Below are 16,347 nucleotides of genomic sequence, written 5' to 3' on the forward strand. Positions count from 1 at the left end.
AACGTGCTGCCGAACACCTGGTGGTGCTCTTGCCCTCGTCGGGGAAGAGGTCGCGGGGAAGGCCGGTGCCGTCTGTCACGTGGCCGTCGGTGCGGCACGGGTCAGACGACGAGTTCAGGTCGATGGATAAGCGAAAGGCGTTGCTGCCCCTCGGCGCTGAATCCGGCTAGAACAACGCGTTGGGGTCGAAGGTCATGTCGTTGTCTGCGTACTCAGGGGAGTAGCGGGCGCGGCCGTCCATCTGCGACAGCCACATCTACGAGAGCGACGACACCTCCGCGTAGTACCCCACATAGTACCTCGGCGACGATGTTGATCTCGAGAAATTGCGGCCGGCGGTATGCTGGTGATGGGATTCGTACCGCAAGAACGAATAACAAGCCAAGATCCAATCTAGAAGATGGTAGCAACGAGAAGATCATGAGACTAACCCTCGAAGATTTCCAAAGCCTACGAGATTAGATCTCGTTGTTGCTGAAGATGATCACTTGCCGCTTTCAAAAGCGCGTAGAAGATCTTGACGGTGCCACAGTCGGGCAGCACCTCCGTACTCGGTTACACGTTCAGTGTTGATGATGATGTCCTTCTCCCCGTTCCAGCGGGCAGCGGAAGTAGTAGATCCTCCTCGAAATCCTGATAGCACGACGGTGTGGTGTCGGTGGTGGTGGAGATCTCCGGCAGGGCTTCGCCTAAGCTCTACGGGAGAGGTGGGAGGAGGGAGGCGGCTAGGGTTTGGGAGAGGGGGCGCCGGCCTGGGAGCCCTTGGGGGGTGCGGCTGGATTGGTGGTGGCCGCCCCCTCCCTCTCCTCCTCTTTATATAGGTGGAATCCCTAGGGTTTGCCCAAAGTGTTCGAATAAGACCCCAATTCAAAAACTTCCATATGGACGAAACCTAGAGGGACACGGACTCTCCCTTTCCCCCCTTGCTTGGCCAGACAAGGAGGTGGAGTCCACCATGGACTCCACCCTCCCACTTGGTTGGCTGGTTAGGGTTGGTGGAGTCCAACCGGGACTTCACCTTCCATAGTGATTTCTTCCGGAAGGTTCTAGAACATTCTAGCGTCTTCCATAAATGCACCGGATCATTTCCAAACTTGGAAAGTGACTTCCTATATATGAATCTTATTCTCCGGACCATTCCGGAACTCCTCGTGATGTCCTGGATCCCATCCGAGACTCCGAACAAAATTCGAACTCAATTCCATATTCCATATCTACTTAAAACGACATCAAACCTTAAGTTTGTCACTCAACGGTTCATGAACTATGTAGACATGGTCGAGACTCCTCTCCGACAAATAACCAATAGCGGGATCTGGAGATCCATAATGGCTCTCACATATTCAACGATAACTTAGTGATCGATTGAACCATTTACATACGATATCGATTCCCTTTGTCACGCGATATTTTACTTGTCTGGGGTTTGATCATCGGTATCTCCATACCTTGTTCAACCTCGTCTCCAACAAGTACTCTTTACTCGTACCGTGGCATATCAGCTCTTGTGAACTAGTCACATGCTTGCAAGCTAATCAGACGATATTCCACCGAGAGGGCCCAGAGTATATCTATCCGACATCGGGATGGACCAATCCCACTCTTGATCCATATGCCTCAACTCATACTTTCCGAATACTTAATCTCATCTTTATAACCACCCATTTACGCAGTGGCATTTGATGTAATCAAAGTACCCTTCCAGTATAAGTGATTTACATGATCTCATGGTCGAAGGACTAGGTAACTATGTATCGAAAGCTTATAGCAAATTGAACTTAATGACGTGATCTTATGCTACGCTTATATGGGTGTGTCCATTATATCATTCATCTAATGACATAACCTTGTTATCAATAACATCCAATGCTCATGATCATGAAACTATGATCATCTATTAATCAATAAGCTAGTTATATAAGAGGCTTATTAGGAACTCCTTGTTGTTTACATAACACACATGTATCAATATTTCGGTTAATACAATTATAGCATGGTATGCAAATATTTATCATAAATACAAAGATATATAATAACCACTTTATTATTGCCTCTTGGGCATATCTCCAACAACTGGCTCCATTCGGGCTGGCCGCCGCCCAAGCTGAGGCACGCTTCCGCATTGGACGCCGCTTTCGCTGCGTCGAGAGGGGCGACGAGGCGCCTTTTGCCGCCAGCCGTCGCAAAGGAGCAATGGTGTTTCTCCTCCTCCTACTCCTCCTGCGACATGTTCGCCAGGTTCTCCTTCGGCGTCACGGTGCGCGACTTCGGCGGCGCATCCGTCGGTGCCTTCGCTGCCTTTGCCGGAGCTTTTCTCTTCGGCGGAATGGCAGCGGTGAGGGTTTTACGGGTTGGAGGCTGGATGGGAGATGGAGTGGCGGGCGGGAGAAATGAGCGGTGGAGGGGATGGGATTTTGGTGGAAAAGATGTATAATTGTGGGATGTATGGCTGAATGGCGGCTCCCACGCCCAAAAAATTTTGCCTCGCGAGGCGCCGGCGCTTCTTCCCTTTGTCACGCGATATTTTACTTATCTGGGGTTTGATCATCGATATCTCCATACCTTATTCAACCTCGTCTCCAACAAGTACTCTTTACTCGTACTGTGGCATATCAGCTCTTGTGAACTAGTCACATGCTTGCAAGCTAATCAGACGATATTCCACCGAGAGGGCCCAGAGTATATCTATCCGACATCGGGATGGACCAATCCCACTCTTGATCCATATGCCTCAACTCATACTTTCCGAATACTTAATCTCATCTTTATAACCACCCATTTACGCAGTGGCATTTGATGTAATCAAAGTACCCTTCCAGTATAAGTGATTTACATGATCTCATGGTCGAAGGACTAGGTAACTATGTATCGAAAGCTTATAGCAAATTGAACTTAATGACTTGATCTTATGCTACGCTTATATGGGTGTGTCCATTATATCATTCATCTAATGACATAACCTTGTTATCAATAACATCCAATGTTCATGATCATGAAACTATGATCATCTATTAATCAACAAACTAGTTATACAAGAGGCTTATTAGGAACTCCTTGTTGTTTACATAACACACATGTATCAATGTTTCGGTTAATACAATTATAGCATGGTATGCAAACATTTATCATAAATATAAAGATATATAATAACCACTTTATTATTGCCTCTTGGGCATATCTCCAACAGCTGGCTCCATTCGGGCTGGCCGCCGCCCAAGCTGAGGCACGCTTCCGCATTGGACGCCGCTTTCGCTGCGTCGAGAGGGGCGACGAGGCGCCTTTTGCCGCCAGCCGTCGCAAAGGAGCAGTGGTGTTTCTCCTCCTCCTACTCCTCCTGCGACATATTCGCCAGGTTCTCCTTCGGCGTCACGGTGTGCGACTTCGGCGGCGCCTTCGTCGGTGCCTTCGCTGCTTTTGCCGGAGCCTTTCTCTTCGGCGGAATGGCAGCGGTGAGGGTTTTACGGGTTGGAGGCTGGATGGGAGATGGAGTGGCGGGCGGGAGAAATGAGCGGTGGAGGGGATGGGATTTTGGTGGAAAAGATGTATAATTTTGGGATGTATAGCTGAATGGCGGCTCCCACGCCCAAAAAATTTCGCCTCGCGAGGCGCCGGCGCGTCCAATTCGCGCCCTTCGCCAAGGGGCCGGCACGGGGTTGTCGGTGCTTCTATTGGGCTCGAAAAAGCGCCGGCGCTATTTGGGGCGTGCCGGTGTCAACCCATTTTCGCTGACGATCCCCAAAACACTATCGGGGCCGCTACAGGGAGATGCTCTTAGCTTGCTCCTCCTCGTCAATGGCTAATAATGGCGAGGGGCTCAATCACCCTGCCTCCTCCCCCTAGCAAGAACCGTCTTGTCCAACCACATTGCAGTAAGCAAACAAAATTAGAGCATCTCCGGTCGCATGCCCCAAACGACGACCGGCAAAAACGTCGGATTGGTCGTTTGGGGGACGTCCGGACCAAATTTGCGTTTGGAGGAGGTCCCTTTCCTAGCCACGTCCCCCAGCGACCTCCAAACAAAAAAGCAAGTGTAAAAGTCGTGTCCGGCGTCCCTAGTAGAGCCTCTATACACATGGGATAGGCTAGGAACGCCGGACAATATTTGGGGCACGTCCGGACCGAAGCGGCCTTTCGGGCACACAACTGGAATATTTTTTAGCCAGCATCCTCAAATCCCTTTGCGGGACGCGACTAGAAATGCTTTTACTGCAACCGCATTGCGATAAGCAAGAAATTAGTACACGCATTGCATCTGCTTGGGATAATGTAGTAGCTAGTACCGGTGATTTGGGGGACATTTTGGGGACGCGATCGGAGCTTACTGTAACCGCATTGCGATAAGCAAGAAATTAGTAAACGCATTGCATTGGGATAATCTAGTAGCTAGTACCGGCTTCTGAGTGTAATGCCGGTTGCAGGAGTACGACGGTACTCCACTGTGCTCCAATCGATCGGCGATCGATTGATCGTTAGACTGGCAGAAGAGCCACTCTCCGTGTGGGCGTGGATCTGTTGTACGCTTCAATCTGGCTTGATTGAGGGATGAGTACCGCGAGATTTGGTGATTACTGCCACTTAACGCCCATGTCCCCTCTAGCAGCTAGGGTTTGGATCTCGACCGTAGCATTTCCTTCTGCTGCTACGAACCCGGAGTCCCGGAGTACAGTGTAGCGTATGCACTCGTGTACTCTGTAGTATGTGTACGTGATGTCGCAAGTGGTATGCTTGTACCTACGCTACGTTACGTCTACGGATCGAATGCAAGTGTCGAACAGATTGTTTCCCGGGTAGCTGTACGCTTGTGAAGCTAGTTAGCTAGGTCTCATTGGTTCTTCGGCCTCGTTTTGCTGCCCAGTTGTCTTGTGCTACCTCAGGTAGGTTTAGATAGGTTTGCTACGTAATAGTACGTATGTATTTGTACGGGCGCCATTGCTGTCCTAGCCATGCCGCGAGTCACGAGTCTCTACTGCTGTGTTTCTAGCGAGTAGAGATGCCAGTGGGTCAAAATTAGAGAACCTTCTACCATTTTTTGTTAAAAAATAAACTAAATTTTTTAGATGATGTTATTATGTTAGTTTATTTTTTTAGGGTAAGGGGTACCGTCATATTGATTCACTTGCATCTATACTAGGGAGGGCTATACTAGCGAGGGTCGTTATTATGTTAGTTTATTTTTTTATGTATCACAACTTTACCTAAATACAGATTGAGATATATCGTGTGTACAGGTGGCAGCAGCCCCAACCCTAACCCCTCTCCCAACCCTAACCCCCGGGCGGTGGCACCGCGCCGCCCCGGGGCAACCCTCTCCCAGCCCCCTTCCTCGTCCTCAACACCCCTCTCCGCCGTCTCCGAAGGTGTGGCCGGGCAAAGCCGCGCGACACGGCGGCGGGGTCCTAGCAAGGCGTAGTCTTGGGGTTGGAGGGCGGCATCGGTGGATAGCGGCAGCGGCGGCTGATGCTACGACAGCGGTGGATGGGCAGCGGCGGCGTGGTGATGGGCCTGATCTGGTCCCGTCGGGCCTGGAGGGCCATGGTGGTGCGTCGGTGTGCCTGTCGGCATATGTGGGTGGAGATCACTGCGCTTCCCTTTCCACATGGGATGGTTGGCGGCCTTGGGGCCTGACTTGAATAATTGTGGTGGTCCTAGGGTTTCTCTTGTGTGAAGATGAAGACCTGTCTGAGGCTTGTACTTCTTGATCTGGTCGGAGTGTTGAGTTCCGGAAGGCTTTGCCGGAGAATTTAACAGTGCATCTCTTGCCTGGAGTTTGCTGGATCGGGTGGTATTCGGTCGTGCGCACCATGCTTATATTCTGACCGTTTGGTTCTGGAGGGAGCGGTACGAAGCTTTGTTCTTTCTTGGCATCAGGTGACTTTTTGGTCTATGGTGAAGTCAAGGGTGAAGAATATCATGAAGGCCGGCTTGGAGGTCTAGCAATGGAGGTTCAAGTCTCTGCGATGTTGAGGGACTTGCTTGATGTTCCGGACTTCGTGGCAATAGTATGAACGTGGGGGCGGCAACACAGGTGAAGTTCAGAGTCTGATTTCTCAGGATGAAAATCCAGGGTCTATGCTTAATAGGTTGTGCCTGGCAATGACCTTGTTGGAAGAATTTTGTTTTGACAGCGAGGATTATCTTATGGGTGAAAACCTAAAATCTTTGATCGGGCGACCACGGCGCTTGTGCACTGTTCCCTTCTTGGAGGCGCCGCTGTTGGAGAGTCTGGAGTTCAGGTGCTGTCTTGGTGGTGAATGTATTGTGGTTGCTAGAGCCAGAATACTGTAGCGGGACTTTTATTTCTTAGTTTTCTTTTTCTCTTTTTTAGTTGTGTGCATCCGTACTACCATTAGGGTATTACGTTTTTGCAGAGGTTGGGTGTATTTTTTTAATAAAGAGAATATATTAATATTGAGAGATACCAATTACACCCAGCCTCAACAAACGTAATACCGTAATGTCAGTACGGATACACACACAGCAAAAAGGAGAAGAAGAAAGTAAGAAATTAAAATCCCGCTACGATATTCCGGCCCTAACAGCAACAATACATTCACCACCAAGACAACACATGAACTCCATGCTCTCCAAAAGTGACTCCTCCAAAAAGGTAACCGTGCATAAGCGCCCCCGTCGCCCGATGAGAGATCTTAGGTTTTCAACTTGGAGATAGTCCTCGCTCTCAAAACTATGCCATTAACAAGGCCATTGACAGGCACAATCAATTAATGCCAGACCTTGGATTTTCACCTTAAAAGGTAAAACCTGAACTTCGCATGTGTTGCCGCCACCACTTGCATATTGCTGTTGGGAAACCCGAAACACCAAGCAAGTCCCTCAACAGCGCAGAGACCCGAACCTCCATTGCTAGTCCGCTAATCCAACCTTCATGATATTCTCCACCTCTCACATCACCATGGACCAAAGTGTCACATGATGGCACCAAAGAACAGAGCTTCGCGGAGGCCCCTCCAGAACCAAACGGTCGGAATAAAAATATGGTTGCGCGTGACCGAATACCTCCCGATCAAACAAACTCCAGACATAAGGTGCACTGTTACGTTCCCCGGTGGAGTGTTCCGGAACTCACCACTCCAGTCAGATCAAGAAGGACCGGCCTCAGGAAAGTCTCCATCTTCGCACAAGAGAAACCCTAGAACATTCACCTTTATTGAAAACCGCACCAGCTGCCCCCATGGCACCGACAGACAGTCTAGGAGGAGATGAACTGACAGCAAGCCGAACATAGAGCGCCCGACCGCCAGCCACAGAGCAGACCATTGGCAGGCATGCGCACGACCCGGAACCTGGTCCCAAATCGGGCCCAGTGTAGGCCAGTGCCGCCGCCACCAGGCCCCACCCGCCGCCTAGGGATCCCTATGCCCATCACCGCCTTGCCACGTGACCAGCCCGGCGGCTTGCCCCGCGCAGACGTCGAACGTCGGCATCCCGCGAACCGCGCCTGGCCGCACCACCGCGCCTCCATGGTGGACTCCAGCATCGTCCCCCGCGACGGAGCCGTCATGCACGCCAACGCGAACAATTACTGCGAGTTCAAGATCTGAATCCTCGAAAAAAAAACGAGACTGTCACAGCGGTTATGCAGCAGTTCGCGTCCAAGGGCATGGACGCCGAGGATGTTCAGGCGTCGCTGGACTTGAACTCCGTTGACCGCGTCCGCAGCCTCAAACATGAGGATCCTGGCGATCACGGCATTGGGCGCGCACCCCATTGACCGCGACCTCAGCATGTCGATGTGAGGCTCCCGGCGAGGAACGGAGATTGGATCTCACGGTAGAATCTTGGATCAAAGAAAAGAGGGGGGGAAGGCTAAAGATGGGAGACACCCCACCACTGATGTCCGTTGGTGGCCTCCTCCGGCGGCGGCAGGGTGAACGATGTTGTAGGAAGGCTGTTCTTGGTGGCAGCGGCTGGGGCCTCCGGAGTTGCGAGAGACGTGACCCGGGTGGCGGCGGCTGGGTGTATTTGTTATCTGTCTAATATTAATATACTCCTTTATTGAAAAAAATAGATTGGTCTACCATACAAACGAAACTGCATGAGACACTTATTTTGGAGGCGAGGGAGCATGTTCCACTATTTCACCGACCTTGTGTAGACAGTCTCCTTTTCCGTAACGAAACTGCACGCCTGGCTGCTGCAAAGAAAAAAAGCTGTAGGCCTTGTTGGACAGGACGCTGAATTATTCCTGAGACCGAGTGCACGGTGCAGTTGTAACCTTCGTTAACACGAATGGATGTTGTCATGTTGATAGATCGCCTAATGACCCTTAATTTAGACAAGAAGTTGATTTAACTGTGGGAGTTTTTTTTTTCACATATCGCCGATGATCGGTTTCATTGCTGAAGCACTAGGTAGCAGCATCTGATTTCTACCTCTGCATGATTAGGATTTTCTCAAACGCATCGACGATCCGTGGCATTTGATTAGGAGTACTCCCTAGCAAATCTGTCAGGCGATATGAATGAAAGAATCCGGTACTAGCATTAGTGCGCGCGCTTTTTGAACATGTCCGTTAGATCCACGCACAACATCACAACTGTTTTGCGTTACCGAGAGCAAGGAAAGATGCACCACCAATCATCACGTGTAACTCCTTTCGCAAGAAGAGTAGCTTGGGGATGATGGATGATTTGCAAATATCTCGTCTACTTCCTCCGTCCACAAATCTCCGTCCACAAATAAACGTATATATGGAGTTTTAAGATAAATTATGAAGTGAAGTGAAAAATGCATTAGGAAGATGTATCTCTCCTCTTTAATTATTTAGTTAAGACTAGTCACAATGAAGTATCATATAGTAGTATTAGTGTACGATACTATCTTCACGATGCATAGTACTATCAGGTAGTAGTATCATATATTACATGTATTTAATGATTTGTAGAATCTCAATACAAAAATATATCAACACCCGGATTTTTAAGTCCAGATGCCTATTATGTCATACATCGCAATCCCAGGAAGATTGTTTTTTGCGAGACATAACAGTTGAATATCAAAGATTCATCATTCATTACAATACCAACATAGACATTACACAAATAGGATAACATGATCCAGTCTCATTACAACACTTGATCTATTGATCATTACACAAATACGTAACGGAAGCGAAGTAGTAGTGGACTATCTATTTCACAGGCAACGCTTGACGTTAGAAGCTCCTAGTTGTTTTAGACGTCCTGCTAGTGGTCATCTTCATACTGCTGTTCGGCTTCATAGTCTGGTGATACGTCTCCGACGTATCGATAATTTGTTATGTTCCATGCTTGTTTTATGACAATACCTACATGTTTTGTTCACACTTTATATTATTTTTACGCGTTTTCCGGAACTAACCTATTGACGAGATGCCGAAGTGCCAGGGGGTGGGCCGCGCCCCCCTGTTGTGTCGTCGCCTCGTCAGCCCTCCGACTCCGCCTCTTCGCCTATATAAAGGTCCCTGACCTAAATCTTCGATACAGAAAAGCCACGGTACGAGAAACCTTCCAGAGCCGCCGCCATCGCGAAGCCAAGATCTGGGGGACAGGACTCTCTGTTCCGGCACGCCGCCGGGACGGGGAAGTGCCCCCGGAAGGCTTCTCCATCGACACCGCTGCCATCTCCACCGCCATCTCCATCAACGCTGCTGTCTCCCATGAGGAGGGAGTAGTTCTCCCTCGAGGCTAAGGGTTGTACCGGTAGCTATGTGGTTAATCTCTCTCCTATGTACTTCAATACAATGATCTCATGAGCTTCCTTACATGATTGAGATTCATATGAGTTTTGTATCACTATTCATCTATGTGCTACTCTAGTGATGTTATTAAAGTACTCTATTCCTCCTGCACGGTGTAATGGTGACAGTGTGTGCATCGTGTAGTACTTGGCGTAGGTTATGATTGTAATCTCTTGTAGATTATGAAGTTAATTATTGCTATGATAGTATTGATGTGATCTATGCCTCCTTCATAGTGTGATGGTGACAGTATGCATGCTATGTTAGTACTTGGTGTAATTGCAATGATCTATCATGCACTCTAACGTTATTTAAATATGAATATCGAATATTGTGGAGCTTGTTAACTCCGGCATTGAGGGTTCGTGTAATCCTACACAATTAGTGGTGTTCATCATCCAACAACAGAGTGTAGAGTGGTTTTATTATGTGATCAATGTTGAGAGTGTCCACTAGTGAAAGTATAATCCCTAGGCCTTGTTTCCAAATACTGCTATCGCTGCTTGTTTACTGTTCTACTGCATTTGTACTGCCTGCAATATTACCACCATCAATCGCACGCCAGTCGTAGCATCAAGCTATTTTCTGGTGCCGTTAATACTGCTCATATATATTCATACCATCTGTATTTCACTATCTCTTCGCCGAACTAGTGCACCTATACATCTGACAAGTGTATTAGGTGTGTTGGGGACACAAGAGACTTCTTGCTTTGTGGTTGCAGGGTTGCATGAGAGGGATATCTTTGACCTCTTCCTCTCTGAGTTCGATAAACCTTGGGTGCTCCACTTAAGAGAAACTTGTTGCTGTTCTACAAACCTCTGCTCTTGGAGGCCCAACACTGTCTACAAGAATAGAAGCACACGTAGACATCAAGCACTTTTCTGGCGCTGTTGCCGGGGAGGAAAGGTAAAAGGTACTCACACTCCGGATCTCGGCTACTAAGCTATTTTCCGGCGCCGTTGTAAGTACTCGAAGCTATTTCCTTTAGATACTGCAATTGCATCTTTTTGTTTCTTGTTTTACACTAGTTTGGCATAATGGAAAGCAACATGGAGCTTTTTATTCTTTTTCCTGAGTTAAGACATGGATGGTTTGATGCGAAAATTAAAAAAACCCATGGAACATATTAGTATGAACACTTTGAACACCATTGTTGCTAATGATATGGAAAATTCTAAGCTTGGGGAAGCTGGCTTTGATGAGCATGATCTTTTTAGTCCCCCAAGCATTGAGGAGAAAATTTACTTTGATGATACTTTGCCTCCTATTTATGATGATTATAATGATAGTAGTCTTTTAGTACCGCCTGTTATGGAGGATAAATTTGATTATGATTACAATATGCCTCCTATATTTGATGATGAGAATAATAATGATAGCTACTTTGTTGAATTTGCTCCCACTATTACTAATAAAATTGATTATGCTTATGTGGAGAGTAATAATTTTATGCATGGGACTCATGATAAGAATGCTTTATGTGATAGTTATATTGTTGAGTTTGCTCATGTTGCTACTGAAAGTTATTATGAGAGAGGAAAATATGGTTGTAGAAATTTTCATGTTACTAAAACACCTCTCTATATGCTAAAAATCTTGAAGTTGAGATTGTCTAGTTTTCCTATGCTTATTGCATTATGCCTACATGATTTGTTTATTTACAAGATTCCTTTTCATAGGAAGCATGTTAGACTTAAATGCGTTTTGAATTTGCCTCTTGATGCTCTCTTTTGCTTCAAATACTATTTCTTGCGAGTGCATCATTAAAACTGCTGAGCCCATCTTAATGGCTATAAAGAAAGAACTTCTTGGGAGATAACTCATGTGTTTATTTTGCTACAGTAATTTTGTTTTATATTTGTGTCTTGGAAGTTGTTACTACTGTAGAAACCTCTCCTTATCTTTATTTTGTTGCATTGTTGTGCCAAGTAAAGTCTTTGATAGTAGGGTTGATACTAGATTTGGATTACTGCGCAGAAACAGATTTCTTTGCTGTCACGAATCTAGGCCTAATTCTCTGTAGGTAACTCAGAAAATTATGCCAATTTACGTTAGTGATCCTCAGATATGTACGCAACTTTCATTCAATTTGAGCATTTTCATTTGAGCAAGTCTGGTGCCTCTATAAAATTCGTCTTTACGGACTGTTCTGTTTTGACAGATTCTGCCTTTTATTTCGCATTGCCTCTTTTGCTATGTTGAATGGATTTCTTTGTTCCATTAACTTTCAGAAGCTTTGGGCAATGTCCAGAAGTGTTAAGAATGATTGTGTCACCTCTGAAAATGTGAATTTTTGATTATGCACTAACCCTCTAATAAGTTTGTTTCGAGTTTGGTGTGGAGGAAGTTTTCAAGGGTCAAGAGAGGAGTATGATATACTATGATCAAGGAGAGTGAAAGCTCTAAGCTTGGGAATGCACCGGTGGTTCATCCCTGCATATTTCAAGAAGACTCAAGCATCTAAGCTTGGGGATGCCCAAGGCATCCCCTTCTTCATCGACAAATTATCAGGTTCCTTCTCTTGAAACTATATTTTTATTCGGTCACATCTTATGTACTTTACTTGGAGCGTCTGTTTGCTTTCGTTTTTGTTTTTGTTTGAATAAATGCTTGTGTGGGAGAGAGACACGCTCCGCTGGTTCATATGAACACATGTGTTCATAGCTTTTAATTTTCATGGCGAAGGTTGAAACTGCTTCGTTAATTGTTATATGGTTGGAAACGGGAAATGCTACATGTGGTAATTGGTATAATGTCTTGAACAATGTGATACTTGGCAATTGTTGTGCTCATGATTAAGCTCTTTCATCATATACTTTGCACCTATTAGTGAAGAAATACATAGAGCTGGTTAAAATTTGGTTTGCATGATTGGTCTCTCTAAGGTCTAGATATTTTCTGGTAAAGGTGTTTGAACAACAAGGAAGACGGTGTAAAGTCTTATAATGCTTGCAATATGTCTTTTATGTGAGTTTTGCTGTACCGGTTCATACTTGTGTTTGTTTCAAACAACCTTGCTAGCCTAAGCCTTGTATTGAGAGGGAATACTTCTCATGCATCCAATATCCTTGAGCCAATAACTATGCCACTTGTGTCCACCATACCTACCTACTACATGGTATTTCTCCGCCATTCCAAAGTAAATTGCTTGAGTGCTACCTTTAAAATTTCTATCCTTTATCTTTGCAATATATAGCTCATGGGACAAATAGCCTAAAAACTATTGTGGTATTGAATATGTACTTATGCATTTTAATTTCTTATTAAGTTGCTTGTTGAGCGATAACCATGTTCCTGGGGACGCCATCAACTACTCTTTGTTGAATATCATGTGAGTTGCTATGCATGTCCGTCTTGTCTGAAGTAAGGGCAATTTACCATGAGTTGAATGGTTTGAGCATGCATACTGTTAGAGAAGAACATTGGGCCGCTAACTAAAGCCATGATCCATGGTGGAAGTTTCAGTTTTGGACAAATATCCTCAATCTCATATGAGAAAATTAATTGTTGCTAAATGCTTATGCATTAAAGAGGAGTCCATTATCTGTTGTCTATGTTGTCCCGGTATGGATGTCTAAGTTGAGAATAAACAAAAGCGAGAAATCCAATGCGAGCTTTCTCCTTAGACCTTTGTACAGGCGGCATAGAGGTACCCCTTTGTGACACTTGGTTAAAACATATGTATTGCGATGATAATCCAGGTAATCCGAGCTAATTAGGACAAGGTGCGGGCACTATTGGTAATCTATGCATGAGGCTTGCAACTTGTAGGATATAAATTACATGATACATATGCTTTATTACTACCGTTGACAAAATTGTTTCTTGTTTTCAAAACCAAAGCTCTAGCACAAATATAGCAATCAATGCTTCCCTCTGCGAAGGGCCATTCTTTTACTTTTATGTTGAGTCAGTTTACCTACTTCCTTCCATCTTAGAAGCAAACACTTGTGTGAACTGTGCATTGATTCCTACATACTTGCATATTGCACTTATTATATTACTTTGCATTGACAATATCCATGAGATATACATGTTACAAGTTGAAAGCAACCGCTGAAACTTAATCTTCCTTTGTGTTGCTTCAATGCCTTTATTTAGAATCTATTGCTTTATGAGTTAACTCTTATGCAAGACTTATTGATGCTTGTCTTGAAAGTACTATTCATGAAAAGTCTTTGCTATTTGGTTCATTTGTTTACTCATTGTCTTTACCATTGCTTTGAATCGCTGCATTCATCTCATATGCTTTACAATAGTATGATTAAGATTATGTTGGTAGCATGTCACTTCAGAAATTATCTTTGTTATCGTTTACCTACTCGAGGACGAGTAGGAACTAAGCTTGGGGATGCTGATACGTCTCCGACGTATCGATAATTTCTTATGTTCCATGCTTGTTTTATGACAATACCTACATGTTTTGTTCACACTTTATATCGTTTTTACGCGTTTTCCGGAACTAACCTATTAACGAGATGCCGAAGTGCCAGTTCCTGTTTTCTGCTGTTTTTGGTTTCAGAAATCCTAGTAAGGAAATATTCTCGGAATTGGACGAAATCAACGCCCAGAGTCTTAGAATTGGACAAAGCTTCCAGAACACCCGAGAGCCGCCAGAGGGGAGCCCTGGGGGCCCCAGACGCCAGGCTGGCGCGGCCAGGGGGTGGGCCGCGCCCCACTGTTGTGTCGTCGCCTCGTCAGCCCTCCGACTCCGCCTCTTCGCCTATATAAAGGTCCCTGGCCTAAATCTTCGATACGGAAAAGCCACGGTACGAGAAACCTTCCAGAGCCGCCGCCATCGCGAAGCCAAGATCTGGGGGACAGGACTCTCTGTTCCGGCACGCCGCCGGGACGGGGAAGTGCCCCCGGAAGGCTTCTCCATCGACACCGCTGCCATCTCCACCGCCATCTCCATCAACGCTGCTGTCTCCCATGAGGAGGGAGTAGTTCTCCCTCGAGGCTAAGGGCTGTACCGGTAGCTATGTGGTTAATCTCTCTCCTATGTACTTCAATACAATGATCTCATGAGCTGCCTTACATGATTGAGATTCATATGAGTTTTGTATCACTATCCATCTATGTGCTACTCTAGTGATGTTATTAAAGTACTCTATTCCTCCTGCATGGTGTAATGGTGACAGTGTGTGCATCGTGTAGTACTTGGCGTAGGTTATGATTGTAATCTCTTGTAGATTATGAAGTTAATTATTGCTATGATAGTATTGATGTGATCTATGCCTCCTTCATAGTGTGATGGTGACAGTGTGCATGCTATGTTAGTACTTGGTGTAATTGCAATGATCTATCATGCACTCTAAGGTTATTTAAATATGAATATCGAATATTGTGGAGCTTGTTAACTCCAGCATTGAGGGTTCGTGTAATCCTACACAATTAGTGGTGTTCATCATCCAACAACAGAGTGTAGAGTGGTTTTATTATGTGATCAATGTTGAGAGTGTCCACTAGTGAAAGTATAATCCCTAGGCCTTGTTTCCAAATACTGCTATCGCTGCTTGTTTACTGTTCTACTGCATTTGTACTGCCTGCAATATTACCACCATCAATCGCACGCTGATACGTCTCCGACGTATCGATAATTTCTTATGTTCCATGCCACATTATTGATGATATCTACATGTTTTATGCATACTTTATGTCATATTTATGCGTTTTCCGGAACTAACCTATTGACGAGATGCCGAAGGGCCAGTTCCTGTTTTCTGCTGTTTTTGGTTTCAGAAATCCTAGTAAGGAAATATTCTCGGAATCGGACGAAATCAACGCCCAGCATCTTAGAATCCCCGGAAGCATCCAGGACACCCGAGAGTCGCCAGAGTGGACCCACAGGGGGCCCAGGAGGTAGGCCGGCGTGGCCCAGGCCCTGGCCGCGCCGCCTTATGGTGACACCGCCTCTTCGACCCTCTGACGCCGCCTCTTCGCCTATAAGAAGCCCCTCGACCTAAATCTTCGAGACGAAAAAGCCACGGTACGAGAAACCTTCCAGAGCCGCCGCCATCGCGAAGCCAAGATCGGGGGGACAGGAGTCTCTGTTCCGGCACTCCGCCGGGACGGGGAAGTGCCCCCGGAAGGCTTCTCCATCGACACCACCGCCATCTTCATCAACGCTGCTGTCTCCCATGAGGAGGGAGTAGTTCTCCATCGAGGCTAAGGGCTGTACCGGTAGCTATGTGGTTAATCTCTCTCCTATGTACTTCAATACAATAATCTCATAAGCTGCCTTACATGATTGAGATTCATATGATGATGCTTGTAATCTAGATGTCATTATGCTAGTCAAGTGGATTTTACTTATGTGATCTCCGGAGACTCCTTGTCCCACATGTGTAAAGGTGACAGTGTGTGCACCGTGTGGGTCTCTTAGGCTATATTTCACAGAATACTTATTCACTGTTATGAATGGCATAGTGAAGTGCTTATTTATATCTCTTTATGATTGCAATGTGTTTTGTATCACAATTTATCTATGTGCTAATCTAGTGATGTTATTAAAGTAGTTTATTCCTCCTGCACGGTGTAATGGTGACATTGTGTGCATCGTGTTAGTACTTGGTGTAGGCTATGATTGTGATCTCTTGTAGATT

The sequence above is a fragment of the Lolium perenne genome, chromosome 5 (genome assembly GCF_019359855.2).
Source record: "Lolium perenne isolate Kyuss_39 chromosome 5, Kyuss_2.0, whole genome shotgun sequence".
NCBI lineage: Eukaryota > Viridiplantae > Streptophyta > Magnoliopsida > Poales > Poaceae > Lolium > Lolium perenne.